Here is a 17,353-nt window from a genome sequence, read left to right as displayed (position 1 = left end):
CTACAGAGTAGCTCCAGGAAGACTCTTTGAATTTAAACACTTCCTATGGCCAGCAAACTCTTCAGACATGAATATTATTGAGCATATATGGGATGCCTTGCAACGTACTGTTCAGAAGAGATCTCTTTGGGATTTATGGACAGCGCTGCAGGGTTCACTGTGCCAGTTCCCTCCGGCACTGCTTCAGACATGAGTCGAGTCCCTGCCACGTCGTGTTGCGGCACTTCTGCGCGCCCACTCAGTATCTACACGAAATAAGGCAGTTGTACCAGTTTCTTATGCTCTTCAGTGTATCTTCTGTGTACTTCACATTTTCTGTCACGCAATATGTGTATTACGTCACTATATATTATAATGTCTGACGGGATGTGAAGCCACAAATTTTCTTCTTTCATATGAGTTTATACAGGGAGCTTCACGAAGGAGGTGGCAAAGACGGGATTGCAAAAAGAAGAACTTCAAAATTAACTGCATTATCTTTGCAGATGGTCTGACCCCATTTGCTCAAATCTTTGAATTAGAGAAACAAGCAGCTAGAACATCTCTAAATATTTCCTTTGTAAAACCTAAAATTATGACAAATGACAAACTTCCGAATAAATGCTTTAAAGTGCAGTTACTAGAAATAGAAATAGCAAAAGATTTTAAATATCTGGGGGAACTGATTGGTTGAAATGCAACAGGACGCAAGGCACGAGAATCCGTGAAAGACAAGCTTTAATTGGCCTTCTAACTGGCAAGAGACATGCAACAAGAAATCCTTTTCATGAGGGGGTGGGGGGGGGGGGGGGGGGGGGGCAAGTTTAAGCATTACAAAACACTAATCAAGTCAAAAGCACTGTATGCAGCAGAAAACCTAACGATGACACGCAAAGATCAGACAGAAGAATTAGAACTAAAAGAGAGAAAACTGTAAGAAAAATCTAACGAATGAAATTAAAAACAGAAACTCTCGGATACTATGCGAAAAAAGGGATTAAATTTGTACCCACATCGTCTCGTAATGAACTCTAATAGACTAACTGATAAACTTTTTGATATATCGCTAACCGGATAACGGAACCTAATTGGTTTACGGAAACTGAAAAAGGCCCATGAGCATAAAAAATTACAGGAAAGTTATTACTCGTCAGAGCAGCTCAGATAAGTACCAAAGACGAAAAAATAAGGTACCAAGACAAATTTAAAAATAAGAAGAAATGCACAGTCTTGGAAGAGGAGACGAGAAAGTCAGAGAGAATGGAGATATACTTGTCACAATGGAAGGAAAAACACGCAAATAAATGACTGATTCATCCTACTCCAAAGACTGTGAAACGGAAGAAGGAGAAGAAGAAGAAGAAGAAGAAGAAGAAGAAGAAGAAGGAGAAGAAAAGAAACTAATTCGAACCAAAAATTCCGTATAACATGTGGCAAATTTTTATTGATTTCAGGGATACATTTGTTTACATTTATAAGTTTTCATTTCGGAGCGTCTTGCTTGCTAGGCAGAAATGCTACCCTTACACCAACACAGCAGAACTTCGTGTGTTTCCATCATTATCGTAGATAAACTGATACGAATGTCCCTGACTGTCGTCAGAAATCTGCAACTGTTGCAGATTTATTTATCGATTGTCATTTTTCTTTTGGACTTCAAGTAGTGAATTTAGGTTTGAGTTTATGTGATAGAATTATTTGGAGTGTAGCTTAGGTTTGTGTGCCTGTTCTATTGTATCCTTGGGGCATTCCGTACATATTTACAAACGCCGAGTATGTCGGTATGGTGCGTGTGTATGTGTTTTGTCACATTAACACTGCTGCTACTCTTGGAGAATACAGCGGACTATTTCCTAACGGCAAAGTACGAGATTAAAGACTATACTCGCATTTCCACTAAACTCTGTGACACTCGTACAGTGACCTTCAGTAATGTTTCACCTGAACGCGCAAATCAACACAGTGGGGGTTGAAGAAGGAAATATCATACAGCTTGTAAAACGTAGCTCTCCAATAAACACAAGCAGAATTTTTACAAGTATCGGTGGCTGCATATAATAATATAGCGTCCACTGCGAACGCGCAGCCTCTATCCTTATAATTTACAGAAAATTGGAGACCTTCCAGAAAATAAACACAGATAACTAGAATTTTGTTGTCGTCTACTTGCAAGTAGCTGTTTACTGATGAAACCACATTCATTCGTGCCGGTGCCAATAATAATCGCAACTTACGTCGATGGTGCCACGATAACTCGCATGCCTTTGTGGTCACATATTTTCAAGAATACTTCCGTGTAAATACGTGGTGTGGTATGATGGATAATCAGTTGGATAAACCTGTTGTGTTACCACATCGTATTAGAGGGGCATGTTACCTTGACTTTCTTGTAAACGAACTTACAGTATAATTGGAAGGTGTTCCTCTGGATACAAGGATATGTTCGTCCATTTTTAATAGGACCGCTGGTAACTCTTGTCGTCAGTTGAACGCTCCATCCGAACCTAACATACCCCAAAAGACGCGTCAACAGGAATGATCACATTTCTTCACCACCAAGGTCCCGGTCCTAACCACTTGAGATTTTTGCCTGGGTGACGGGTGAAAAATGAAGTATAGAAACGAAAAGTAAACACCAGATACGAATTGATTGTTGACATTATGAATAGTGTTGCCCACATCACAGAACGCCAAGCAACCTAAACAGAGCTACACGTGGTTTTGCCAAAAAAAAAAAATCGAAAGTGCCCTGAAGTCGGAGGTGGAATTTATTAAAATCAACTTTCAGCTTAATCATTTGCCTTTGCTTAACATCTCTGTCATAACTTGTTTGGATTACATTCAAAAGCCGCCCAATTTTCTAGCCTGTCTAAAAAATCGGATTTTGATCCTTTGGTGGATCAGACATCCGCCCCATAGCAATGACCTTTCATATTCGCGAGTTTCTTATTAATAGTGCGCTGGACATTATCTACCTGCCCCTGAGTGCCAAATCGTCTGAAGCTCAGTAAATATTGAGTTTTAGGCCTAGGTCCTATTCGGGGGAAAAAACGTGCAACGGAAATCTGATTACTGAACTTCAGACCTACCGATCAGGGTTTACAAATTACTCAATATTTCGTAGTAACTGTCTTTTAGGCTGCGGTCACATTCGCACCGACATCGGTGGATTCCGGCGACGACCGACACTGACCGAAGATAGGCAGTCCTTTCAAATCAGTACGCCGCAACGTGCGCGGTAACCACGCAATCCATCCCATTCCCCAAACATCAGATTTCTGACGACAGTCAGGGACATTCGTATCAGTTTAACTACTCCAATGATGGAAGCCAATACCCGTGGTCTATGGGTAGCATCTTTGATTCATCATCAAAACGTCTTCGGTACCGGGTTCGATCCTAGCCACTGTCTAAATTTTGATAAATAGTCAGCATTGGCGGCCGAAGACTTCCGGCATAAGAAGTCAGCCTTATTCTGCCAACGGCCTTGTCAAAGAGGGTGGAGGAGCGGATAGAGGTTCAGGGCACTCTCTTGTCCTAGGGGTGGGAAATTGCCCCTAAAGGCGGAAGAATCAGCAATGATTCACGACATGAGGATGCAGAAGGCAATGGAAACCACTGCATTAAAGACACGTAACGTGTATCCACAGGACATGTGGCCTGTAGTTGAAGAAGTGTCATGATGATCTCTCCATTGGCAAAAGATTCCAGAATAGTCCCCCATTCGGATCTCCGGGAGGGGACTGCCAAGGGGGAGGTTACCATGAGAAAAAGATTGAATAATCAACGAAAGGATAATGTTTTCTACGAGTCGGGGCGTGGAATGTCAGAAGCTTGAACGTGGTAGGGAAACTAGAAAATCTGGAAAGGGAAATGCAAAGGCTCAATCTAGATATAGTAGGGGTCAGTGAAGTGAAGTGGAAGGAAGACAAGGATTTCTGGTCAGATGAGTATCGGGTAATATCAACAGCAGCAGAAAATGGTATAACAGGTGTAGGATTCGTTATGAACAGGAAGGTAGGGCAGAGGGTGTGTTACTGTGAATAGTTCAGTGACCGGGTTGTTCTAATCAGAATCGACAGCAGACCAACACCGACAACTATAGTTCAGGTATACATGCCGACGTCGCAAGCTGAAGATGAACACATAGAGAAAGTGTATGAGGATATTGAAAGGGTAATGCAGTATGTAAAGGGGGACGAAAATCTAATAACCATGGGCGACTGGAATGCAGTTGTAGGGGAAGGTGTAGAAGAAAAGGTTACAGGAGAATATGGGCTTGGGACAAGGAATGAAAAAGGAGAAAGACTAATTGAGTTCTGCAATAAGTTTCAGCTAGTAATAGCGAATACCCTGATCAAGAATCACAAGAGGAGGAGGTATACATGGAAAAGGCCGGGAGATACGGGAAGATTTCAATTAAATTACATTATGGTCAGACAGAGATTCCGAAATCAGATACTGGATTGTAAGGCGTACCCAGGAGCAGATATAGACTCAGATCACAATATAGTAGTGATGAAGAGTAGGCTGAAGTTAAAGACATTAGTCAGGAAGAATCAATACGCAAAGAAGTGGGATACGGAAGTTCTAAGGAATGACGAGATACGTTTGAAGTTCTCTAACGCTATAGATACAGCAATAAGGAATAGCGCAGAAGGCAACACAGTTCAAGAGGAATGGACGCCTCTAAAAAGGGCCATCACAGAAGTTGGGAAGGAAAACATAGGTACAAAGAAGGTAGCTGCGAAGAAACCATGGGTAACAGAAGAAATACTTCAGTTGATTGATGAAAGGAGGAAGTACAAACATGTTCCGGGAAAATCAGGAGTACAGAACTACAAGTTGGTGAGGAATGAAATAAATAGGAAGTGCAGGGAAGCTAAGACGAAATGGCTACAGGAAAAATGTGAAGACATCGAAAAAGGTATGATTGTCGGAAGGACAGGCTCAGCATACAGGAATGTCAAAACAACCTTTGGTGACATTAAAAGTAACGGTGGTAACATTAAGAGTGCAACGGGAAATCCACTGTTAAATGCAGAGGAGAGAGCAGATAGGTGGAAAGAATACATTGAAAGCCTCTATGAGGGTGAAGATTTGTCTGATGTGATAGAAGAAGAAACAGGAGTCGATTTAGAAGAGATAGGGGATCCAGTATTAGAATCGGAATTTAAAAGAGCTTTGGAGGACTTACGGTCAAATAAGGCAGAAGGGATAGATAACATTCCATCAGAATTTCTAAAATCATTAGGGGAAGTGGCAACAAAGCGACTATTCACGTTGGTGTGTAGAATATATGAGTCTGGCGACATACCATCTGACTTTCGGAAAAGCATCATCCACACAATTCCGAAGACGGCAAGAGCTGACAAGTGCGAGAATTATCGCACAATCAGCTTGACAGCTCATGCATCGAAGGTGCTTACAAGAATAAAACACAGAAGAATGGAAAAGAAAATTGAGAATGCGCTAGGTGACGATCAGTTTGGCTTTAGGAAAAGTAAAGGCACGAGAGAGGCAATTCTGAGTTACGGCTAATAATGGAAGTAAGGCTAAAGAAAAATCAAGACACGTTCATAGGATTTGTCGACCTGGAAAAAGCGTTCGACAATATAAAATGGTGCAAGCTGTTCAAGATTCTGAAAAAAGTAGGGGTAAGCTATAGGGAGAGACAGGTCATATACAATATGTACAACAACCATGAGGGAATAATAAGAGTGGACGATCAAGAACGAAGTGCTCGTATTAAGAAGGGAATAAGACAAGGCTGTAGCCTTTCGCCCCTAGTCTTCAATCTGCACATCGAGGAAGCAATGATGGAAATAAAAGAAAGGTTCAGGAGTGGAAGGATATCAGTGATACGATTCGCTGATGACATTGCTATCCTGAGTGAAAGTGAAGAAGAATTAAATGATCTGCTGAACGGAATGAACAGTCTAATGAGTACACATTATGGTTTAAAGGTAAATCAGAGAAAGACGAAGGTAATGAGAAGTAGTAGAAATGAGAACAGCGAGAAACTTAACATCAGGATTGATGGTCACGAAGTCAGTGAAGTTAAGGAGTTCTGGTACCTTGGCAGTAAAATAACCAATGACAGATGGAGCAAGGAGGACATCAAAAGCAGACTCGCTATGGCAAAAAAAGGCATTTCTGGCCAAGAGAAGTCTACTAATATCAAATACCGGCCTTAATTTGAGGAAGAAATTTCTGAGGATGTACGTCTGCAGTACAGCATTGTATGGTAGTGAAACATGGACTGTGGGAAAACCGGAACAGAAGAGAATCGAAGCATTTGAGATGTGGTGCTATATACGAATGTTGAAAATTAGGTGGACTGATAAGGTAAGGAATGAGGAGGTTCTACGCAAAATCGGAGAGGAAAGGAATATGTGGAAACACTGATAAGGAGAAGGGACAGGATGATAGGACATCTGCTAAGACATGAGGGAATGACTTCGATGGTACTAGAGGGAGCTGTAGAGGGCAAAAACTGTAGAGACTGGAATACGTCAAGCAAATAATTGAGGACGTAGGTTGCAAGTGCTACTCTGAGATGAAGAGGTTAGCACAGGAAAGGAATTCGTGGCGGGTCGCATCAAACCAGTCAGTAGACTGATGACCAAAAAAAAAAAAAAAAAAAAAAAAGATGGAAACACACGAAGTTCTGCTGTGGTGGTGTAAGGGTAGCATTTCAGCCTAGCAAGGAAGATGCTCCGGGTTCGAGTCCCGGGCGCATTTCGTCTGCTTCGATCATTATCGTAGATAATAAAAAGAGGAAACGTGTAATTATAAGAACGTATCAGTTTGTTTTCTTCGGCCGACGTTCTCTCACACTTTGAGAAACTGAAAAGTTTTTCCAAGAAAAACGTACGTGGTATCTTGAGGATGAAAAACATTGTAATCTGGATATAGTTTGGAATCTGTGGACTGAAAGCGCAGGTTTATTGGAATCCAGAAGCCGGAAAAATCTTTATCAGGAATCTGAGGCGTAATTTATGAACTCAAAAAATAATTTGTTCATGTGAGAAGGGTACGTATCTTGTGTCCAAAGTAACTGAACTGGATATTTGTTGTAGTTCGTCGGCATTAGCTGTCTAGAAACTACAGAGTGGGGCAATAAAAGTAGTGGGGACGAGTGGATACGATTGCACGTGAACTTGCGGTAGCACCAAGGAGGGAAAAATACCTGCAGATACTTCCAACAGGATGGAGCAACTGCCCGAACACCAGGCCGAAACGTGGAGCAGATTTACGCAGCCTTCTCGCCTGACAGTGTTGTTAGCAGAGGTCAGTCTGATCGCGGCCCTAGCTGGCCACCAAGGTCACCTGGTCTGTCAGTGTGGGGTTACTTTGTGTGGGGGGCCCTCAAGTCAAAGGTGCAACAACCCTCATAGTCTTCAAGAACTGCAGCAGAACTTGTAAAGAGAGACACAGCAATTCCAGCAGTCAAACTTTGATCTGCCTTCAGCATCTTGGTGACCAGGGCCCAAAAGTGCCAAGAGATGAATGGTGGCCACTTTCAACAACTGCTATAGTCAGGTTAGTACTGTATTTACTTTCCTATTCTCTGTTTCTTTATATCATCGAACTCTGTTCTCCGGCCGAAATTTATTTTCCCCACCCAGTATTATTATTGCTCACGAATGCTTTTATTGAAAGACAATCGCCGTCACAACGATGGGTTCTTGGTTTGCTCCGGGAGGTAACTGATCGGAACCTTAACAAATAAAATACACTCTTGGAAATTGAAATAAGAACACCGTGAATTCATTGTCCCAGGAAGGGGAAACTTTATTGACACATTCCTGGGGTCAGATACATCACATGATCACACTGACAGAACCACAGGCACATAGACACAGGCAACAGAGCATGCACAATGTCGGCACTAGTACAGTGTATATCCACCTTTCGCAGGAATGCAGGCTGCTATTCTCCCATGGAGACGATCGTAGAGATGCTGGATGTAGTCCTGTGGAACGGCTTGCCATGCCATTTCCACCTGGCGCCTCAGTTGGACCAGCGTTCGTGCTGGACGTGCAGACCGCGTGAGACGACGCTTCATCCAGTCCCAAACATGCTCAATGGGGGACAGATCCGGAGATCTTGCTGGCCAGGGTAGTTGACTTACACCTTCTAGAGCACGTTGGGTGGCACGGGATACATGCGGACGTGCATTGTCCTGTTGGAACAGCAAGTTCCCTTGCCGGTCTAGGAATGGTAGAATGATGGTTTCGATGACGGTTTGGATGTACCGTGCACTATTCAGTGTCCCCTCGACGATCACCAGAGGTCTACGGCCAGTGTAGGAGATCGCTCCCCACACCATGATGCCGGGTGTTGGCCCTGTGTGCCTTGGTCGTATGCAGTCCTGATTGTGGCGCTCACCTGCACGGCGCCAAACACGCATACGACCATCATTGGCACCAAGGCAGAAGCGACTCTCACCGCTGAAGACGACACGTCTCCATTCGTCCCTCCATTCACGCCTGTCGCGACACCACTGGTGGCGGGCTGCACGATGTTGGGGCGTGAGCGGAAGACGGCCTAACGGTATGCGGGACCGTAGCCCAGCTTCATGGAGACGGTTGCGAATGGTCCTCGCCGATACCCCAGGGGCAACAGTGTCCCTAATTTGCTGGGAAGTGGCGGTGCGGTCCCCTACGGCACTGCGTAGGATCCTACGGTCTTGGCGTGCATCCGTGCGTCGCTGCGGTCCGGTCCCAGGTCGACTGGCACTTACACCTTCCGCCGACCACTGGCGACAACATCGATGTACTGTGGAGACCTCACGCCCCACGTGTTGAGCAATTCGGCGGTACGTCCACCCGGCCTCCCGCATGCCCACTATACGCCCTCGCTCAAAGTCCGTCAACTGCACATACGGTTCACGTCCACGCTGTCGCGGCATGCTACCAATGTTAAAGACTGCGATGGAGCTCCGTATGCCACGGCAAACTGGCTGACACTGACGGCGGCGGTGCACAAATGCTGCGCAGCTAGCGCCATTCGACGGCCAACACCGCGGTTCCTGGTGTGTCCGCAGTGCCGTGCGTGTGATCATTGCTTGTACAGCCCTCTCGCAGTGTCCGGAGCAAGTATGGGGGTCTAACACACCGGTGTCAATGTGTTCTTTTTTCCATTTCCAGGAGTGTATTAGTCCACTTTACTAAAATATAGATATGAAGATTTACTTAACTTTGTACAATCTATTTCCACAGGAATGTTCTCAGTATTTACAAATGTCTCTGAATATTAAAATGTCACTTTATACAGACATATTTACAAGACACTTCACTTGAAGAGCAAAATACACTATTGGCCATTAAAATTTCTACACCACGAAGATGACGTGCTACAGACTCGAAATTTAACCGACAGGAAGAAGATGCTGTGATATGCAAATGATTAGCATTTCAGAGCATTCACACAAGGTTGGCGCCGGTGGCGACACATACACCGTGCTGACATGAGGAAAGTTTCCAACCGATTTCTCACACACAGCAGTTGACCTGCGTTGCCTGGTGAAACGTTGTTGTGACGCCTCGTGTAAGGAGGAGAAATGCATACCATCACGTTTCCGACTTTGATAAAGGTCAAATTGTAGCCTATCTCGATTGCGGGATATCGTATCGCGACATTGCTGCTCGCGTTGGTCGAGATCCAATGACTGTTAGCAGAATATTGAATCGGTGGGTTCAGGAGGGTAATACGGAACGCCGTGCTGGATCCCAACGGCCTCGTATCACTGGCAGTCGAGATGACAGGCATCTTATCCGCATGGCTGTAACCGATCGTTCAGCCGCGTCTCGGTCCCTGAGTCAACAGATGGGGACGTTTGCATGACAACAACCATCTGCACCAACAGTTCGACGACGTTTGCAGCAGCACGGACTATGAGCTCGTAGACCATGGCTGCGGTTGACGCTGCATCACAGACAGGAGCGCCTGCGATGGTGTACTCAATGACGAACCTGCGCGCACGAATGGCAAAACGTCATTGTTTCAGATGAATCCTGGTTCTGTTTAGAGCATCATGATGGTCGCATCCGTGTTTGGCGACATCGCGGTGAACGTACATACATTTCAGCAGAATAATACAGAAAATGTTCGGCTGCTGCTCTGGCCAGCACATTCTCCAGATCCCTCACCAATTGAAAACGTCTGGTCGATGGTGGCCGAGCAAGTGCCTCGTCAGAATACGCCAGTCACTACTCTTGATGAACTGTGGTATCTCGTTGAAGCTGCATGGGCAGCTGTACCTGTACACTCCATCCAAGCTCTGTTTGACTGAATGCCCAGGCGTATCAAGGCCGTTATTACAGCCAGAGGTGGTTGTTCTGGGTACTGATTTCTCAGGATATATGCACTCAAATTGCGTGAAAATGTAATGACATGCCAGTTGCAGTATGTTATATTTGTCCAACGAATACCCGTTTATCATCGGCATTTCTTCTTGATGTAGCAATTTTAATGGCCAGTAGTGTACATAATCCTTACATGAGATTCTTACTAAGACATTTAATACATTGGTGGACCGTCTAAGACGATGGTGTCGTCTCGGTCGTTGACTGCGATCTGGGCCAAACGTTCCTCTGCTCAGCTGTAAGTAGACGCCCGTTACGATGTGTGGGGGTGGGGGGGGGGGGGGGGGAGGGGCTCTAGGACGCCTGGCTAACTCAGGGTTTCTCATTCGTCGGTGCAGCATGGAACGATTATGCTATTCACTGGTTTCGTTGTGAGGTGCCAGCCTTACTTTGGCAACCCGCTCTTCGAACGACATCACACTTTTTATGCCGGTGGGGTAGGTGGCTGTAAACGCGGTGTATGTGTTTCCGTTACTGAGCCCTTTACACTCATCAGCCAGAACATTATCATCACCGACATACTTTCGATGTAAATTGGTTCAGGCGACAGCTGCGTCACCCGGCGAAAAGTGACTGCTAGTCAGACACACGCAGGCTGCATGGTGTATCGGTGAGCGTGCTGATGGGAGAATCGCAAGATCTGTCTGAGTCTGACCGAGGGCGCATTGTGATCGTCCAGAGGCTCGCCACGAGCATTTCAGAAACTGCACGACTTGTCGGTTGTTCGAGGAGTGCTGTGGTGAGTGCCTTCAACACGTCCAGATGACGCGGTATTTGGCGGCCACCCCTCATTACACACGTAGGACGTCGTACTCTGGGCACACTGGTGAAACAGGACAGGCAGCTCACTGAGGCAGAGCTAACATCAGACAGAGCGGAGTACACAGTGCACCAAACACTCCTAACGATGGGCGTCCGCAGCCTGTGACCCACGCACGTGCCAATGTTGACACACGACATCGGCAGCTACCACTGAAATGGGCACGTGGACGTTGGACTTGACGCTGCCGCAGCGGCAGACCGTTGTACGGTCTGATGAATCCCGGCAGCTTCTTCATCATGCCGTTGGAAGAACGCGAATCCGTCGTCTTCCAGAGGAACAGCTCCTTGACACCTGTACTGTGGGACAGAGACATGCCAGCGGCGGCTCCATTATGCTCTGGGGAACACTCACATGGACACTAATGGGCCCAGTGGAGCTCGTGCAAGGCACCACGACAGCCAAGGAGTATCCTACACTGGTTGTAGACCAGGTACACCCTTCATGACGGTCATGTTTCCCGCCGGCAACGGCATTTTTTAACAAGATAATGCACCATGTCACAAGGCCAGGATTGTGGTGGAGTGGTGCGACGAAACAGTGGCGAGTTCCCAACTCGCCCGATCTGAACCCGATCGAGCACATCTGGGATGTGATTGAATATGACGTCAGAGCTCACAGCTCCTCCCCGGAATTTGTGGGAATTAGGTGACTTTTGCCTGCAAATGTGGTACCAACTAACTCGAGCGGCTTGCCAAAGGCGGACATAGCGCCTGTTGGATAGGTGGTCATAATGTTACGGCTGATCAGTGTACGTGCTAAGGATATCTTATTCTAAAGTCTGTCATTCACAGGTACACTGAATGACAGTCATTCAAAGTTAGGTGTCGTATGTTCGTCTTGATGATTCATTTGAAGTTGCGCAGTGTGTTTGTAGTCTTGCTTTTCATTAACACCATCAATGATCTCGAATATCTAATAGAACGTTTCTGTCATCATCTCATAGATCTGTAACCTTACCTCCTTATTCTATAAACTGAGGAAAGACTGTACCTACTCGTTACCCTCTTTTCGTGACAGATAAAGCTCATTCAAATGCATTCGGCGTAGTTTTAATTGCAAAAACCAAAATACAGCACTCGGTTCCCACTACAGCGGCGCCATGGTGCCCTTCCACCGTAGGAGGTTAAGATATAACCTGTTTCACGGAATAGATTCTAACCTAACCTAACATAAGGTATCTTCCTTGGCCCCACCAAAACCTGACGAAGACAGTGTGATCGAGTCGTCGGCCGATGTAATCGCGTAACCTCTGATGATGACGTCTGACGACGATCGTCGGTGCGGCAGTGAACGCAGCTTTGCAGAATACGTGAGGCCAGAGGTCACAGGAAGACGGAACGCGGGCTGGTACGCACATCGTGGCGACTTGCAACAAACTAAATAGCTCCATGAAGAAGATTTATTCAAAAAGGTGGAGCATACTCCTGAACTGCATCCAGCATGGTGCACATATAAAATCCTATCACTATGGTTCTTTAGAAGCAAACTGTATTAACTTGACGATCACCTTTATTCAGCAATGAACGGGTTGACTAAGAAACACAGCACAGACTCACAGCTGCTCACTCACAAAAGATTCAAACTTGTACAATAACTGAAAGTAAAATTCGCCATTTCCCAGCAATGACTGATGCGTCAAAGGCGACTTGTGACTCGTACTGGGCAGAACGATGAGGATTAACTGGGCACACGATGCGTGAAGTGAATCGTGGCTGGTTAAAGAACAAGTTCGATCCCATTTAAATCTAGGTAAAACGGTAGCATAAATATCACTCAAGGAAATACCGCACTGCTCCTGATGATTCAGGTAAATTGTTATAGAGAATCATAACTCAGAAGTGAACTAACTCCCATCAAAATGGCCGTTCAAATGCACACAGCGACTGACAAACTCTTTTCTAAAATCCCACCTGCCGACTTGCTACTTATTGCAGTGTTCGTATGATCCGCAAACAAAGAAAGAACTTAGCATCTGGCAATGTAACAGATGAGAGATCATTAATGTACACAAGAAAAAGCAATGACCCAAGATGGAACATTGAGGAACACCGCATGTAATTAATTCCCAATCAGATAAAGACTGCTTACTACACAGGTATTCGCAACGTCACTCCTTGTTTCCTATTAGACAGGTAAGACTCAAACCATTTTGCAGCATTGCCGGTGACACCATAATACTGTAATTTACTTAGGAGATTCCTGTGGTTCACATAGTCAGAAGCTTTTGACAGGTCACAGAAAATGCCAGTAGCCTCTAATTAATTATCCAATGAATTAAGCACATTCTCACGGTAAGTGTAAAGAGCTTTCTCTATATCAGAACCCTTAATAAATCCGAGCTGTGACTTGGAAAATATATTATTTGCAGTCAGATGCTTAAGGAGACGCTTGAACACAACCTTTTCAAATATTTTTGAGAAAGCTGGAAAAAATGAAAGTAGTCGAGAGTTTGATGGTATCTCATTATCCCCTTCTTGTAAAGAGGCTTAACTTCAGCATATTTTAGTCAGTCTGCAAGTGTTCCGCTGATAAGACACCGATTACAGAAATAACTGAAGATAGAACTCAACTCTCATGGGCACTGTTTGCTTAACTTCGTTGATATGTTACCGTACCCACTGGAATATTTAAATTTTAAGGATTTTATGGTGGATGCTACTTCTCTGGTAGACGTGAGTGTGATTTCCATTTTACTGAAGTTATTTTTAAACACCGGTCTCAAATACTCCATCGCACTGTTCACCAAACCTGATGGGTCCAAGCTGTCAGTAACGGAAATGAGGTACTTGTTTAAGAGGTTTACAGCACTGCATGTACTTGTTACCAAAGTCTCATTTATTTTTAGAGCTATCTGTTCCTCTTCCTTTTTGGCCCCACCTGTCTCTGTCTTCACTGTATCCCATACAGTTTTTATTTTGTTGCGTGGTGTAATTATCTTTTTCTCATAATAAAGGTGCTTCGATTTCTGGATTACTTGCTTCAATATTTTTATGTATTCTTTGTAATACATTACAATTGTAACATCAAATCTGTTCCAAGATAGTAGATACAGTCTCCTCTTTGTCTCACATGATAACTTTTTTCCTTGTGTAATTCACAGTTTATTTTTTGACTTCTGTGTGGTTTGAGTTACCTTTAGGGGAAAACAGTTTTCAAAAGTGGAGCTAACCTTATTAATGAATGCTTTGTATTTTCCATTTGAGTCAGAAGTATTGTAAACATCTATCCAGTACATGCCTTTGAGCAATTTCCTGAATTTCTCAATTTTTGACTTATTTATTATCCTCCTGTACTCAGATTTAATAGATTTTTTTATCCTGACAAGTTTCCACATTTAACACAAGATGCTGCATATCAAAATCAGATAGCCCTTTTACTATTGGTTTTGTGATATGACTTTTTTTCCCTAGATTCCTCTACAGAGATATTATTAATAGGAGTCTCAGAGCATCTACATAACCTAGTAGCAAAGTTCACATTAGGAACTAAATTGAAAGATAGTGTTACTGACTGCAATAATTGTTCACTGACAGAGCTTTTCAATAAATCCACATTAAAATCACCAGCAACCACTATTTCCTTGTTTTTTACTATGAGATGGGACAGCAGAGCTTCCAGATTTTTTTATGAAGAGATTAAAATTTCCTGAAGGTGCTCTGTATATACCTACTATTATAAAGGACTTATTATGAAATACTACTTCTACTGCACCAACTTCTAAGTGCAAAACTCATTAATATCAGTATTCTTGAAATGAAAACAGTTTCCGACAAATATAGCAACTCCTCCTTTCTCCATATTTTCTCTACAGAAATAAGAAGCTAACTTGAATCCTGTAACATTTAACACATCTATACCAGTGATCATGTGATGTTCAGAGAGGCAGATTATAGCAATTGGTTTGCTCAACTGTAATTCTTCAACACAAATAAACAACTCATTAAGCTTACCACTTAGTCCTCGGATATTCTGATGCAGTAATGATAACAGATTTTGTGCACTGGCTGAATTACAACTGGGTGAACCTAATTTTCCTGCCAATTTTTGAGTATCTCTAGTTTCAATCAGAGGCTCTCTGCATGACTTGTGTACATTAAAATTTAGTTTCTGACTGCCTGTTTCATCAATGTGAATGTCATTTTCAGCCTGTCTATGAACATCTTTTGTTTCTGCCCTCCCTACCCTAAATGACTGCTGATCTGCCACTTGTAACCATTGGTAGTTTACTACTTGTGACAGTCTCCCCCCCCCCCCCCCAAGTTATTTGCTATTAGCCCAGACAGTTTTCCCTTCTGTTTCCTGTTGATTTGAAGGTCATGCATAGTATCGTCCTACCTGCTGATGGAGTCCACAGGAACCACACTGATATGAGATCCCATACTGATCCAAGCAGCCGTTTCATCTCTAAATTAACTCTCCTTACAGAAGAGTTCAAGTGAGGCCAGTCTGCTGAAGCTATCTTTACCAGATCACTCTCATCTGAATAATTAGGGTTCCTATCTATGCTGTTGCCCACCCCACCCACAACTAGCACAGTGTCTTCCTGGGTGAAGTCTTTACAAAGTGAACCTACATTCTCTGTCACCTGACCCAGACTTGCACTATGTTTAAAGAAGCTTGTGATCTGGTAACCTGACCCCAGCTCATCCTTAAATGGTTGGCCGACACCTCTGCCATGTGAACTACCTAACAACAAAACTTTCTTCTTCTTCACAGCTTTTCCTGACTTCTTACTTTTCAAACACTTTTTGAAGTTTTGCTGTGTCCTGTCTACTCCTACATCTATTTGTGGCTCATCAGTTTCTAACTGTGACAACAGATAAAACCTGCTTGCCAAACACAACCAAACTGTCTGAGAACGTTATTTTCCTATTTCTTCTATAAGCTGTTGTCACTTCCCACCTCTCTTTTCTCTTCTCCCCACTTAACCTTTCCAGATCTTGTTTCACTTCATCTAGTTCCGCCTGAAGGGCAGCAATCTTCTCCTCCTGTTCCACTATCTTCCTATCTCTACAGAAAAAGCTACACAACTAATGACCGGAACCAACAGTCTTACGGCAAATCATCCAGTTCTCACTAATGGCAAACAAATTTTAGCTCTAGTCTACCGTACGTTAAAACAAGAATAACTTCGTAGACTGCTCAATTAATACATAAATATGTTAAATTAATATACACTCCTGGAAATGGAAAAAAGAACACATTGACACCGGTGTGTCAGATCCACCATACTTGCTCCGGACACTGCGAGAGGGCTGTACAAGCAATGATCACACGCACGGCACTGCGGACACACCAGGAACCGCAGTGTTGGCCGTCGAATGGCGCTAGCTGCGCAGCATTTGTGCACCGCCGCCGTCAGTGTCAGCCACTTTGCCGTGGCATACGGAGCTCCGTCGCAGTCTTTAACACTGGTAGCATGCCGCGACAGCGTGGACGTGAACCGTATGTGCAGTTGACGGACTTTGAGCGAGGGCGTATAGTGGGCATGCGGGAGGCCGGGTGGACGTACCGCCGAATTGCTCAACACGTGGGGCGTGAGGTCTCCACAGTACATCGATGTTGTCGCCAGTGGTCGGCGGAAGGTGCACGTGCCCGTCGACCTGGGACCGGACCGCGGCGACGCACGGATGCACGCCAAGACCGTAGGATCCTACGCAGTGCCGTAGGGGACCGCACCGCCACTTCCCAGCAAATTAGGGACACTGTTGCTCCTGGGGTATCGGCGAGGACCATTCGCAACCGTCTCCATGAAGCTGGGCTACGGTTCCGCACACCGTTAGGCCGTCTTCCGCTCACGCCCCAACATCGTGCAGCCCGCCTCCAGTGGTGTCGCGACAGGCGACGAATGGAGATGTGTCGTCTTCAGCAATGAGAGTCGCTTCTGCCTTGGTGCCAATGATGGTCGTATGCGTGTTTGGCGCCGTGCAGGTGAGCGCCACAATCAGGACTGCATACGACCGAGGCACACAGGGCCAACACCCGGCATCATGGTGTGCACGTCCGCATGTATCCCGTGCCACCCAACGTGCTCTAGAAGATGTAAGTCAACTACCCTGGCCAGCAAGATCTCCGGATCTGTCCCCCATTGAGCATGTTTGGGACTGGATGAAGCGTCGTCTCACGCGGTCTGCACGTCCAGCACGAACGCTGGTCCAACTGAGGCGCCAGGTGGAAA

General features: G+C 44.8%; 1 protein-coding gene across 2 annotated transcripts in view; it reads left to right on the top strand.

Annotated features, from left to right (window-relative positions):
- The window catches only part of LOC126278187 (protein croquemort-like), a 717,452-nt gene that overhangs the window by 303,797 nt on the left and 396,302 nt on the right, over positions 1-17,353 (top strand). The gene's annotated exons all lie outside the window — the stretch shown is intronic.

This window comes from Schistocerca gregaria, chromosome 6 (genome assembly GCF_023897955.1).
Source record: "Schistocerca gregaria isolate iqSchGreg1 chromosome 6, iqSchGreg1.2, whole genome shotgun sequence".
NCBI lineage: Eukaryota > Metazoa > Arthropoda > Insecta > Orthoptera > Acrididae > Schistocerca > Schistocerca gregaria.
Note: the sequence above shows the minus strand (reverse complement) of the source record. Positions and strands in the feature narration are given on the sequence as shown.